Genomic DNA, 15,597 nt, shown 5'->3' on the forward strand with positions numbered 1-15,597 from the left:
GCAAATGGTTTAGTGAGGGATAAACACACACACACACACAGTGCACATTGGGCTAAGTGCTCTGAAAAATGCCCAGAGTGCAATGACTCGGGTTGGCAATGAGGTTAGGGAAGGAAGTGACATTTAAGGCAAATGCTAAAGAGCAGTAGTATTTGTCTACAAGACGAGAGCATTTATAAAACTGTGCTAAGAAGGCCTTTCATTTGTCATAAAGCTTTCCCTACTCCTTGGTTAGCTAGCCAACGCCATTATCCTACAGTAGTGAGTATACACTGCTCAAAGCTAATTGTACTTATTGGTGACCAATTAAATACAGTTCTTCTTTGTTAGTCATATGGATTATCTATTCATTTTAAACTGCCTTTGTGGAAAGTAGCATTTTCAGCAACATCTGATAGATGAGGATGAGGTCAATCCTGAGATCCATAAATGAACAAATTCTTTGGTGTAATAGCTCTTCTTTTTTGATGATCTGGTTCAGAATTGGTGCATTCATTCAATTCTCTGGAGTTTCTGCAGGCGATAACACCCACTCTTTTGACAGAAGATGGTTCCCATCTCTCTGGGAAGGTTGGACACTTTGACCACTTAAACAATCTGGGGAAGGAAGGCATGGGGGAGGTGAATGACAGAAAGGATACTTGACATTCTGCAAACTTGGATCAACTTGCTTAGAGTTGTCAAGAAATACTTGCTGATGCTGAAACTAGAAAAGAGTGATCAATTGTTTGGATGTGAGTTTCACATGATTTGAAAAAAAACAGCAAAAGTTTGTATTACTTAAGGTCATGAAAGAGAATAAGCACATTTATCTTTACAGTTTTCACTTAAACTTCCAAATTAATTGCATTGGGGGGACAAGATAATGCAAGACCTGCACTGTTCCAATCATGAAGAGCAACCCATGAGTTTCCCAAATGATGTCAGTAGATTGCTATTGATTCTGAGAAGAGGAAAATGAAGAGGCTTGTATTTTTATAGAAAGTGGCTTAAATAATTTAGTACTCCATTCCAGAAACGAAGTTAGGACTAACAATATTATAAAATTCAACCCGATTTGTATAAGCATAGTCAATTCTTTTGAATTACCTGGAGCAGTGTTTTCTACACTCAAATATTTTATTCTCAAGTTCAAATTCTAGGCACGAGAAAGCAGCAAAGAAGAAGAAAAAGAAACACATTCATCTGCTAAAGTAAGAAAAATGAACAATGGAAGAAGGAGCAAAAAGAAAGCAAAAATTTAGCCTCATCCATGTGTAATTGAAGTACTAACCCAGAGGCTCTTTGCAGGGCTTGTCATACTCAAAGAGCTACCAATAAAAAAATCCCAAATGATTTAGTATTATATAAAGATTTTTTTCTTAGTAAATTTATTTAGTAGATGTTTGTTATGAAATATATATGGAGGAGAATAGATTTCTTAAAATTCATTTTAGTATAGAATTTTAACTATAATGCTAATTTTCCACTTTGTATCTGATGCCATTAGATTGTCAATCACCACAGGTTAGAGATATTTCTGTTAAGTTAATTTTGAAGAATAACATTCATTCTTTTGACAGGAGATGTTTCTCATCTATCTGGAAAGGTTGAACACCTTCCAACCAAAATACTTAGCATTAAATTTTGGGTTATCATAATTAAAATAAAAACATGGTCTGGTGTTCCATAAAATAAATGTGACTTTTTAAAATTAGCTCACGGGAAAAATGAAAAAGTATATGTCTTATACATACATAGTTTAAATCTAAAATGTTTTTAAAAACTAAGCAAATAGAAGAAACTCTTGTCTTTGCAGTCATAAAGAACAAGGTAGAGGAGTGACTGATTATAAGAGGCAAAATATATTAACTGGAGGTAGAATGTGAATTAGACAACACACTATGGATAATTTTCTAACCCTTGGGGAACTCTTGTATATGCACAGTACGAATAAAATGACAGGTATCAAATCCATAGAAATGTGTATGTGATATTTTAAGTTGTTTGTGTATCTTCATTCATCTGTCCCACAGTGTGGCTGCATAACCAATCAAACTTATAATAGGCAACTGTGCCTCAATATCTCCTTTTTCTACAGGGTTTTTAAAGGTTAACCTTTAATAATGCCCTGTGAGACATTTCATGTAAAGTTGGCTTCTGAATAAAATCTACTGCGGTTTACTACTTGTAAAATTCCAATCCTAAGTAAGCTGTTTTTTGAGTCCAAGTTGTAGAGAACAAAATACCATCTCTCACTTTCATGGTCCCAAGTCTCTCACCAATTTTCCCTCTAAGCTGCATTTTATGGTGAAGAAATCCCCTATGATTCAGGTTACTATGAGGTCAAGCCAAGGTTTACCTTTTAAATAAAAGTGTGACCCGTAAAATCATTTGTTTCATTTTCCTGTGCAAATTTTATTTCAAGTAAAGATAATGCAGTTGCAATTGATACAATCTTCTTCTCTGCATCAGCTTTGTACTTCAGGTGCTTTCAAATTTCAAGAGAGCTGTCTGCATGCTTCTACTTGCATACATTTGAGGGTCTGGATTAAAATCTATTAATTAACATTCCCCTCAAGACTGTGATTCTATAAAGGCTGGAAGGTGTTTTTAAAGAAAAAGCCATAGCAGATGCAGGGGGGGAAAAGATTTATGTAATTTATATTTACCTCATTAGATGGCAGCACAGCATCCAAAACCAGTCTAATATTTTGCTGGAGAATAGGATATCTCTTCAAAGTTTTAAAAACAAATTAAGTGAGCTGAGAATAAGTACTTAAGGTGAAATTTTTCTATCATATCTTTAATATATTCATCTAAACTCAGGTATAATTTTTGAAAATAGAGCTAACATCACACAAAATTACATTCAAGTTTATTCATTTAAAAAAACAGTACTTATCACTAATTATTAAAGGCCAGTTCTAGATGCTTTAGTTATACATGTAAACGAACAGCGATGTCTCCCCTCCTGGAGTTTACCTTCCAGAGCGAAAAGACAAATACAAAGCAATTAAAATAATACATTAGAAAATCATCTAGTATATAAGAAAGTGATACATCCCTATAGAGAAGACTGTTTCAGGAGAGAAAACAGCACATCCAAAAGGCTGTGATGTTGCTTATATATATTCCATATAATATAATATGGAAAATGGGGAGATGAATAGGAAATCAGATAGAAGACGGGAGTGATGGGGCAGGAGGACAGCAGAAGGGTCTAGTAAACTATCCTAAGAACTTTGGCTTTCACTCTGAGTAAAGTGGAAACAAATTGCAAGTTTTTGAACAGAGGAGAGACCCCACCTGAGATAGGTTTTTAAAGCATTATTCTGATCCCTGTATTGAGGATAGATCAGGCAAGAGGTTATGGCAAAGGTCAGTTAGGAGGCCATTGCAATAATCCATGTGAAAAGTGATGGTGGGTCAACTGTAGCAATGGAGGTGGTGAGGAGAAGTGTTCAGATTCTACATGTTTTCAGAAGATAGTCCCAACAGGATTCTTTAAAAAAAAAAAGTATTATTGTTAAATAGAACATATATGCAAAGAAAAAGCAATGATTTTCAACGTACACTTCAACAAGTAGTTACAGAACAGATTTCAGAGTTTGTTATGAATTACCATCTGATGATTTCAGATTTTTCCTTCTAACTGCTCCAAAACATCAGAAACTAGAAAAAATTTTTTGTTTTTTTTCTTTTTGGTGAAAAATAACATATATACAAAAAAACAATAAATTTCAAAGCACATCACAACAAGTACTTATAGGACAGATTTCGGAGTTTGGTATGGGTTACAATTCTACCATTTTAGATTTTTACTTCTAGCTGCTCTAAGATACTGAAGACCAAAAGAAATATCAATATAGTGATTCAGCAATTATATTAGTTTGTTAAACCTTACCTTCTTTGTATAATTCCACCATCACCTTTGTTCTTTCATCCACTCTTTAAGGGTATTTGAGCTATGCCCATTCTAACTTTTTCATGTTGAAATGGGCTGTTGATAATATGGGATAGGGGGATGGAACTACCAACAGGATTCTTGACAGATGGGAAGGGGTGTGAGATAGTGAGGGGAGTCAAGAATAAATCCAAGATTTTAGACCTGAGCAACTGGATGACATTGTCATTAGGTGAGAAAACAATGATTATGGTTAAATAAGTTTGGGAGAGAAGAATAGTTCTTAACCTATTGATTTAAAAATAGGCATCATTGGAGACTTCCGGAGAAGATGGCAGCTTAGTAAGATGCGCAGGTCTTAGTTCCTCCTCCAGAAAAGCAACTAAAGAAACAGAAACAATACGAAACAGCTCCCGGAGCCACAACAGAGACCAAAAAGACAGCGTACCCCATTCTGGAACGGCTGAACGGGCAGGGAGAATCCGCTGCGGTGAGATACCCGAGGGGCGTGCATTTTCCCGGCCGGGGCGGCTGGCGACTGGAGTCCCCTACACGCACGTGGCTCCCCGGTCTGACTGGGAACGTTGGATAGCGGGGCCCTCCCGCCACGCTTGGCGTCTCGGGCCAGCTGGGCAATTTGGACCGGCACTCCCCCAAGCCGCGGCGGCCGGCGACCCCCACTCCACACGCGGGTTCCTGGGCCGACTGCGAGATTCGTATTGGCAAGTTAAAGGAGCCACACCATCTTTTACTGGTGGGCCCCGCAGACAGACGAGTGCCACGAGCGCCACCTACTGGGCAGGAAAAGAAAAACAGAGCCCAGAGATTTCACAGAAAAACCTTTCAACCAGCCGGGTCCCACACCCAGGGAAATCTGATCAAATGCCCAGACACCAGCAGAAAATAATGGATGACGCTTGGAAAATTGAAGATATGGCCCAGTCAAAGGAACAAACCAATAGTTCAAATGAGATACAGGAGCTGAGACAACTAATGCTGAATATACGAACAGAAATGGAAAACCTCTTCAAAAATGAAATCAATAAATTGAGGGAGGACATGAAGAAGACATGGGCTGAACAAAAAGAAGAAATAGAAAATCTGAAAAAACAAATCACAGAACTTATGGCAGTGAAGGACAAAGAAGAAAAAATGGAAAAAACAATAGATACCTACAATGGTAGATCTAAAGAGACAGAAGCTACAATTAGTGAACTGGAGGATGGAACATCTGAATTCCAAAAAGAAACAGAAACTATAGGGAAAAGAATGGAAAAACTTGAGCAGGGGATCAGGGAACTGAATGACAATATGAAGCGCACAAATATATGTGTTGTGGGTGTCCCAGAAGGAGAAGAGAAGGGAAAAGGAGGAGAAAAACTAATGGAAGAAATTATCACTGAAAATTTCCCAACTCTTATGAAAGACCTAAATTTATAGATCCAAGAAGTGCAGCGCACCCCAAAGAGAATAGACCCAAATAGGCATTCTCCAAGACACTTACTAGTTAGAATGTCAGAGGTCAAAGAGAAAGAGAGGATCGTGAAAGCAGCAAGAGAAAAACAATCCATCACATACAAGGGAAACCCAATAAGACTATGTGTAGATTTCTCAGCAGAAACCATGGAAGCTAGAAGACGGTGGGATGATATATTTAAATTACTAAAAGAGAAAAACTGCCAACCAAGACTTCTATATCCAGCAAAATCGTCCTTCAGAAATGAAGGAGAAATTAAAACATTTATAGACAAAAAGTCACTGAAAGAATTTGTGACCAAGAGACCAGCTCTGCAAGAAATACTAAAGGGAGCACTAGAGTCAGATACAAAAAGACAGAAGAGAGAGGTATGGAGTAAAGTGTAGAAAGAAGGAAAATCAGATGATATATATAATACAAAAGCCAAAATGGTAGAGGAAAATATTATCCAAACAGTAATAACACTAAAAGTTAATGGACTGAATTTCCCAATCAAAAGACATAGAATGGCAGAATGGATTATGACCCAGCAATACCACTGCTAGATATCTCTCAAAGGACTTAAGGGCAAAGACACAGACGGACATTTGCACACCAGTGTTTATAGCAGCATTATCTACAATTGCAAAGAGATGGAAACAGCCAAAATGTCTATCAACAGACGAGTGGCTAAACAAACTGTGGCGTATACCTACGATGGAATATTATGCAGCTTTAAGACAGACCAAACTTATGAAGCATGTAATAACATGGATGGACCTAGAGAACATTATGCTGAGTGAGTCTAGCCAAAAACTAAAGGACAAATACTGTATGGTCCCACTGATGTGAACCGACATTCGAGAATCAGCTTGGAATATATCATTGGTAACAGAGGCCAGCAGGAGTTAGAAACAGGGTAAGATAATGGGTAACTGGAGCTGAAGGGATACAGACTGTGCAACAGGACTAGATACAAAAACTCAAAAATGGACAGCACAATAATACCTAAGTGTAATGTAACTATGTTGGAACACTGAATGAAGCTGCACCTGAAATATAGTTTTTTGTTTGTTTGTTTGTGTGTTTGTATCTTTTGTTTTTGTTTTTTTCTTTTTCCTTTTTATATATATATATTTTTTTATTAGTATTATTATTTTAATTCTCTTCTCTATATTAACATTCTATATCTTTTTCTGCTGTTTTGCTAGTTCTTTTCCTAAGTCGATGCAAATGTACTAAGAAATAATGATCATACATCTATGTGATGATACTAAGAATTACTGAGTGCATGTGTAGAATGGAATGATTTCTAAATGTTGTGTTAATTTTTTTTCTTTTTTTTGATTAATAAAAAAAATTTTTAAAAAATAGGCATCATTGATTCTTGAAGATGATTGTATAACGATATAGTTTTTACGGTGGGACCATGTGGTTATGAAAACTCTGTGTCTGACAATCCCATTATCCAATGTATAGACAGATGAATAATCAAACAAAAATAAAAAAGAAATAAATAATAGGGGGCATGGGGAGTATAGGATGCTTTGGGTGTTCTTTCTTACCTTTATTTTTACTTTTTTTGAGTAATGAAATGTTCAAAAATCTATTGTGATGAATGTACAGCTATATGATGCCATTGTGAACCTTTGAGTGTGTACTTTGGATTATATGGTGTGTGAATATATAACATGTCAATGAAAGTGCATTTAAAAAAGATTGAGCATCAGGGCGGTGCAATCGTGGCTCAGAGGCAGAATTCTAGCCTGCCATGCCGGAGACCCGGGTTCGATTCCTGGAGCCTGTCCAGACCCCACCCTCCACACCCCCTTCAAAAAAAAAGATTAAGCATCAAAGAGGAGTGTTAACTTGGTATTGAGATTGAGTCTAGAGTTCAGAGGGAATATTGAATCTGGAGATATTAAATTGGGAGTCATCAGTATATATGTGGTTTTTCAAGCAACAAGACTGGATAAGATCATCAAGGGTTTGAGTGTAGATAGAGAGAAAAGAAAGAAATCAAGGGATGAGCCAGGTAGTCTGAGTACTGGGGCACTCCAAAATTTAAGAGTTAGGGAGGAGTTACCAGCAATGGCGATTGAGAAGAAAGGACAAGTGAGATGGGAAGAAAACTAAAGGGAAATGGGGTCTGGATGGCAATTTAAGAACAGAAATGAGGTGATAAATGGTGGGAGAAGTGGTATCAATAAAAAGTTTGCTGTTTGGCTTTTAGAATGTGGAAATAGCAGCATGCTTGTGTGCTGGTTGGAATGATCAAATACAGCAAAAAAAAGCATGATGAAAGAAAGAAAGTAGAAAATTACTGGAGCAATATCATCTTTTTTTTTTCCATGTTGGGTCCGTATGTAGTTAGTTGATGGCTGTCTTTAATCGCAGCTGTCATTACTTCTCACCAACCTGTATTCTGATATTATTCATTAATAAGGAGTGTTACAACATTTCACAATGAAATATCTATTATGGTTCTTGAAATTCCTGTTTTTTTCTGATTACTTACTTGCTGTTTGTTCTAGAAAATGCAGCAGCTTCTAAGAAGCCATACGCAGCTTCTATATCATTTTGAACTATTTAATGGTTTCAGATGCAGGAAATCTTTAAATGGTATTTAGTTGACCCAAAACACGAACATGCATCTGATTTCAATAACTTTTTTTTTAAGTTTATATATTTTAAAAAAAGAAGATACAGTACTTTAATTCATGGTTGTTGACATATTCATCTGGATGCAACGTTTCACACACGTAGATCATATAGGAACATTGAGGGATGGCTTCTCTCATTCGCCATTTCTTTTAAAGTCTTCATTTAGCAGAAGAAAACTGTGATGGTCAGTTTCGTATCAGCTTGACTAGGTTACGGTGTTTGGTTGATCTGGCAAGCAAGCATTAGCCTAATCGTTACTGTGAGGGTATTTATTGATGGATATGCATTTATAATCAGTTGATTGCATCTACAATCAACAAAGGAGGTTTCCCTCTGCATTGTGTGAATCTCCTCATCCAATCTTAAAAGCTGTAACTCAGGACTAGAAGTCATAAAAGCCATAACTCAGGATTTCAGATATCCGAAGAAAGACTGTGCCTCTGCTTAAGCCATACAGCTTCTCCTGGGGAGTTCCACCTCACCTTTTATCAGTTTCCAGCTTGTAACCTGCGCTGAATAGTACAGTTTTGCCATACTTCAGTATCACCTTTACTGGGGATTTCAGCTTGTGGAATTTGAACTTGCAAGTTCCCACAGTCGTGTGAGCCTATTTCTGTAATAAATCTCTTAATATTTCTATATATGTGTGTATATATATATATATATATATATATATATATATATAGCCTGTTATATCTGTTTCTCTGGATAACCCTAAATAATAGTAGAAGACCTTTTTTTTTTTTTTTACTTTTTCCTTTCTCAAGTCACCTCAAGAATGATTATTTTCTAGATTCTAATCACATGTACATCTGTAGTTTCTTCTTACATTGATTACCAAAAACTAAATCAGAAAGAATGAGATATTGTCATGCATAGAAATGTTTTCCAAACCCAAAATCTTAGTCCTTTTACCAGATTAAAATACTATTTATAGCGATTTAACGACTTTTATTTAAACAAATGAGGTTTTTTATTTGAATAAATTCTTGCATACATGAATGTATATGAAAGTATTACATATAATACTTAAACATAACATCTATGCATAATGGAGTAACAGAATTAAAATAGAAAACTTGAATGCATTCCACCAGTTCTGAAAGGAATTGCGAAGAAACTTTTAAAAAAATATTCGGAGAAATTTATAACATCTCTTGGAAATACATTTCAGCATCTCACTACCCATATCCTGCCACTCAAATTGTTTTCATTGCCCACTAAGCACCTCACCATTTAGAGAGGGATGAAACACAGGTGGAACAAAGCATGGCCATTACCCTTAAAGAACTCATTAATGATAGATATAAACATGTATGTCATTCATTTAAAAATAAAAAAAATATATGCTGAAATTGCGGCATCAGTGCAATGTTGAGGGATCAAGGAGCCCAGGAATATTTCACAAACAAGTTGAGATTTTATCTGGATCTTGAAGACTGAGTTCATTTAGCAAAGGAGGAAAAAAAGAACTTTTCAGGCAGGAGAATAAAGAAAAGACCGTTATAAAGGCACTAAGAATTTTTAAAAGACGATGCATTTTTAGAGAATTGCAATAATCTAAGCTCCAGGTATGTGAAAAGCAGGGAGAAATTTTTAGAATAAACCATAAAGATAGATTTAAAAAGAGAAAGAGAGAGAAAGTAGCCTTGTTCAAATGTGCATTCAGTGCACATTTATCTGGCTCCAATCCTTGCTATGTACTGTGTTTGGTGTTAGATCTAAAAAGAGAAAAGATTATGGTAATAATAATAATATTTTAGTTTTCGGGCTGCTATGGCAAATACCACACAATGGTTGGCTTAAAAAAACAAGAATGCATTGGCTCACCGTTTCAGAGTCTAGAAGGTTTGCTCCCTCCCAGGACAGGTGGCATACTGGCTGGCTGGCAACCTTGGGTTCCTTGGTTTTCCCATGACGTGGTGATTGCTGTCTTCTCCTTCCTCTCCCAGTTCCATTGCCTTCTGGCTTCTGACTCCTCCCTGTGGCACTCTCTCTCTCTCTTTCTGTGTCTGAATTTCTTCTGCTTGTAAAGGACCCCAGTAATCTAGACTAAGGCCCATCTGGATTCAGCTGGCCTTAGCTTATCTAAAAATAGCACCTTCAAAAAGTTCTATTTGTAATTGGTTCACACCCACAGGAATGGGACTGAGGGTGTTTTTTTCTGGGGTCCATAACTCAGTCTACCATTGTTTTTTCACGGTATTTAGTGTTTTTTATGGTGGAGAGTATAGCCTAGTGGATAAACATCCGGGCTCAGAGGTCAAACTACCTGTGCTTGTACCCCACTTACACAATTTACTAATTCTGTGATCTTAGTTAAATTGCCTTTCCTAAATAAGCCTCCATTCTGGTCTTTAAAAGAGGTTAGTATAAAACTCACTTCATAAAGTTGTCATACCGATGAAAAGAGATAATCTAGGGAAAGTGCTTATCTCTGTGCCCAATAAATAGTAAATTCTTAATAACTTTGCTATGCCTATGTACCATCACTGTACTAAATGCTTTGCCGGAATTTTCTCATTTTATCTGAGCAGCACCCTGTGAAGTGGGTGATATAGCACTCCCATTTTATATACAGAGGCTCCGAGAGGAAATGCTACATGCCACATATTCATATATTCTGAAAGCAATAGAACCAGGAAAAAAATCTTTCAATGTAGTGAAATAAACACAGAAAGAAGGAGATTGTTATAATGCAGTAAAATGAGGAATACATTGCAGGTAAGTATAGGTTACCAAAGAAGCAAAGGGAAGCCATGCTTAGTCCTAAATGGAGAGTTTCAAAAACAGTTTCCTGGAAGAGGCTGGGCCAGAGCTAATTATGAAAGATGAGCCTATCAAAGAATGGGGGAAGACATTCCAGGCTATGGGATTATTTGGGTGTAATGAAAAGTCAACATGAATCATCTGGATAATGCCATAAACAAAATTGTTCTTAGAAATGTCACTCTAGCAATGACTGGGAGAATAAATGCATTGCAAAGAGGAGGTTAAAGGTAGGAAAACGAATGAATTGCTACATGTAAGAGATGTTAAGATCTTGTAATGGCAAAGGGAACAGTGCTCTAGAAGGGAAGCTAAAATCAAAGTTCATCTGCCTGAAAATGTAGCGCTGTGTTCCAGTAGCCAGGTTTCTTGAAGAAGATTGTATAATGGTATAGCTTTCACAATGTGACTGTGTGATTGTGAAAACCTTGTGTCTGATGCTCCTTTTATCTACCTTGCAAACAGATGAGTAGAACATATGGAATAAAATTAAATAATTAGGGGGAACAAATGTTAAAATAAATTCAGTTTGAAATGTTAATGATCAATGAAAGTGAGGGGTAAGGGATAAAATGTTAAAATAAATTCAGTTTGAAATGTTAATGATCAATGAAAGTGAGGGGTAAGGGATATGGTATGTACAATTTTTTTTCTGTTTTTGTTTTATTTCTTTTTCTGAATAGAGGCAAATATTCCAAGAAATGATCATGATGATGAATATGCAACTATGTGATGATATTGTGAATTACTGATTATATAGAGAGAATGGAATGATCAAAAGTTACAAATGTTTGCATTTGTTTGGTGTTTTTTGGTATTTTAAAAGCAATTTAAAAATTAATTTAAAAAAAATCAAAGTTCATTTCTATAGTGGAACTGCCTCTACTTCTGCCTAATCAGGACACAAAATCCTCATTCTGTCTCCAATGGTCCTTTCAAACACCTCTTTTTCTGAGTCTGCAAAATACAAAGACAAATGATTTGAGAGTGTCTAAACAAGAGTGAGGGGAGGGATGAGAGTTGCGAGAGCTTTATCACAGCACGGAAACTTCACCTGCTGCAGCTACTTCCACTTTCTAGACATGGCACTGGGGCTTACTCTCTTGAAGAGTTGTCTGAGAAGCCTGGTCCAAGGTGCCCTTGGAACAATATTCTCAGCCACAACTGGTAGGATGTGCTAATGTATAAACATGAATAATTAGGTAATTAGATAGCTGAGTACACTGATAATGTGAGGGAAGAGTGTATACGTTAAAAGAGGAAATAATTTAGGTGGCAATTTGCTTAAACATTGGTGACAACTTTGAATAGCAGCTTCAAGGAAGAAGAATGTTATACTGTTTTGAAACCTACTTGATAATAAATAGGACATCTCCAATAGGCCAATCATGCCTCCCTACTTATTAAAGGCCTACTTAATTTTTAATAAAGTTTGTCTCACCTGCAGTTATGAAATAAACCATATTTAGGCTTGTTATTTTGTATGTGTCAACTTTTCTCTTGAGCTAAAGACCTAGAAAGGAGGATTTCTGGTCCTTTTTCCTCTTTATTTGTTTGCACTGCTTTAGTCCCTTGTTAGAGGTTTCAGAGGATTTTACTTAAGCGTTCTCACTGGTTATTGACACAGTAGTAGAATGTAATTTCATGACAGATATGTGAAAAAAAAACTACAAATTTTTTTTAGTAAAAAATCATATGGCTGTGAACTATTTGCTAAACAGTTTTAGTCCACATTTTAGTATAAGATTGACCATGCCACAAATCATGAGAGTGAGAATGAGAATTTGCCTGTGATGGAGGTGAAGCTGTCAGGCAGGCAACGGTCTCTTCCTTCTCACCATCTTCATGTCACGCCCAGGGAGTGAACCACCATTTTCAAACTGTGTTGTTGCAACAGATGTCAAGTAACCTATTAATGTTGAAGGATGGCGGGTCCAATTTTTTCAGTTACTTATGTGTTAATTGGTAATTTTAGGTTGCCCACAGGGATCTGGTATCCTAAAGAAGACTCGTATTTCCCTCTTTCGGTCTGTGACAGGTTTAGGCTCTGAATTTATGACTTTCTGGGGTTAGAACAATAGAGTTTCTCTAGAAGGTTAACTCTCCTCCCCTTTTTATTACCTCTCTCTACCCTATTTTCAATTTCTCATCTTTCAGTTTTGTTTTCTCTCTGTGCTCTCCCAGCCTCCCAACAAGAGGTGTTTCTGGAGAGGTATGTGTTTGAACAAAGTGACGGTGGCCCATCCAGTGATTTGTTAGTCTGGCTCAGAGCTCTGTTAAAACATTGTGATGGAAAATGCTAGTCAATATAGCACTGTGCTTTAATGGTTTCCTAATTCACTGGGCAATAATTCAACCTGTAATCACCTGATTTCATCACCACCCAAAAACATTCCTTGAAAGCAATTCTCAAGTGAATTTCTTTTTCAGATGGGCATCTGAAATAGAAAAAAAACAGCTTGTGGGGTCTGGTAGTCAACATATAAAATGTTATCATTTTGAGCTACAGGGTTTCTCAAAGTGAATTCCTTTTTTTCAAGATTTTCTGATTTGCACTATATGAGGAATTTGGACTCTTACATATAAAATGGCATTTCAACAACTTTTATGGACAATGAAATTTGTACTTTAGCTCAAATTAGTTTTAGATTTGAGAAGCAGAATTCATGAAGAACATCACTGATAAGTCTTTGATGGTAGATTATTGTATGTAATGTAGCATCAATTTAGATATAGGTCTAAAAATACAAATAAACAGCATGTACTAGCTCTTCTAAGGCTTATTTCATTGCAGAAAACTTTACATTTTCGTTTCCTTTTGCCTTTTCACATTTAAACAATTATAGTAATCATATTCCTTATAGGAAATGTGGAAAACACGGTAAAATAAAATAAGAAGAGCACACAATTTTTTACTTAAGGTGTTATAAATGCATGTTATGACATTCTTGAATAATTTTAAGCATAGTTTTAATGGTTGGTTAATAGTTTATTTGGTGGTTGTGCAATGGTTCATATTTCCATTATTTGGACATTTATCTTATTGCCAATTTTTTCTACTATGTTACGATGTCATCATGATTCTCTCTATTACAACTTAGATTCACCACCACCCCCATTCCCTGCATACACATTTTGATCATTTCCTTAACACAACACTCAGGGGGAAAAATACTTTAAAAGAGATTTAAGAACTTCTTGAATTTCTTGATATATAATCACAAAATTAATTTTGAAAGAGTTGTCCCAATTTGTATTGCCACGAGCCAAGTTTGAAAACGCTCGTTTCACCTTACCATAAGAGTTAACTTAGATGCTTCATAATACATACACATTCTCCTGTTTTCTCCCATAAATGTGCTTCCAATATATATTTCCTTGGTTTTCTGTTTAGCACTGGTGTATTGCTTACTTTCCTTGTGTGAAGCACCTTATGTGCTTCCCTATGTCCTAGGGATAATACAAAATAAAAAGGGACAAGGAAGGCTAAACCATCAAGCAGCTCACAGTCTACAAGATGAGATGTTCATTAGGATTAGGTTTCGCTGCAAACAACAGGGTTTCAACAAGATAGAGGTCTACTTCTCTCTTAAATATTAAAAAAAAAAAAGCCCACAGTTAGGCAGGGCTGGCATGGAGCTCCGTGAAATTGTAAGGGTCCAGACTCTTTCCAGTTCACTGTCCGCCATCACTAGCATGAGGGTCTTAGCCTCATGATCTAAAGTGACTGCAGAGCTCTGGCCAGCAATCTGATCTGCATTCCAGGCAGGATGAAAGAAGGGGTGAAGAAAGAAATGACTTGTTTCTTTATGGACACTTCCTGGAAATGGACTTAATACTACTACTCACGTTGGCCAAAACTTAGTCACACGGCCATACCTAGCTGCAAAACAATCTGCAGATTTTGATCTTTTATAAGAACACTAATGTTCCTGACCAAAGTTTGAGTTCCTATTAATTAAGAAGAAGAGAATGAACACTGGGAGACAACTTGGGGTCTCTTTCACAATGGACAATCAAGTAAAAGTATAATCATAATTTAGTACAAGGACAACTAATATAAGTACTATCACTATATTAAATGCTTATCACAACTCTTGGTTTTCTTGAGCTATTATCACAATTACCACTCAACAGCTGGCTTAAATGATGGGAAGTGAATAGCTCAAGATTTTAGCTATCAGAAAGGTGATACTTTCTCCCCAAAGTGTGTAAGATCCTGGGGCTGATACAGCAACTTTTTTAAAAAGTTGAAAAAGTGATCAGACTTCAACTAGAGATACGAATGAAGCTGATTTGGATAGAACTAAGGCAAATCAGAATACAGGGTATGGTCTACATTTCACAACTTCAACCTCTGTGTACGACCAAAGGAAGGGATGTTTATTTGGTGCAAAATTTATATTTTGGGTAGTGCATAATCTAATTTAAACTTAAATGATCAGTTTATTTCAACACCATGATTACATGGAATCTTGAATAGGGTGTGAGATCCTGTTGGCTTGTGCAGGTTAGCGTGATGCTGCAATACATGCCAGAGTAATTTGGACAGAGAATAAAAAAGTATTTGCAAAGTCCCCATGGGGGACTGAGGAGAAAGGAACAAATATTTAAATTCCCCATCAGGGGAATTCCTAATATTCTCATAAGCAGTGAGGACAACCAATTCAATAGGCTGAGCCCTCAATCTTGGGGTTCATCCCTATGAAACTTATTCCTGCAAAGAGAAGCTAAGCCTACTGATAATTATGCCTAAGAGTCAACCCTAGAGAACCTCTCTTGTTGCTCATATGTGGCCTCTCTCTCTAAGTCAACTCAGCAG

Source organism: Tamandua tetradactyla, chromosome 26 (assembly GCF_023851605.1).
Source record: "Tamandua tetradactyla isolate mTamTet1 chromosome 26, mTamTet1.pri, whole genome shotgun sequence".
Lineage (NCBI taxonomy): Eukaryota > Metazoa > Chordata > Mammalia > Pilosa > Myrmecophagidae > Tamandua > Tamandua tetradactyla.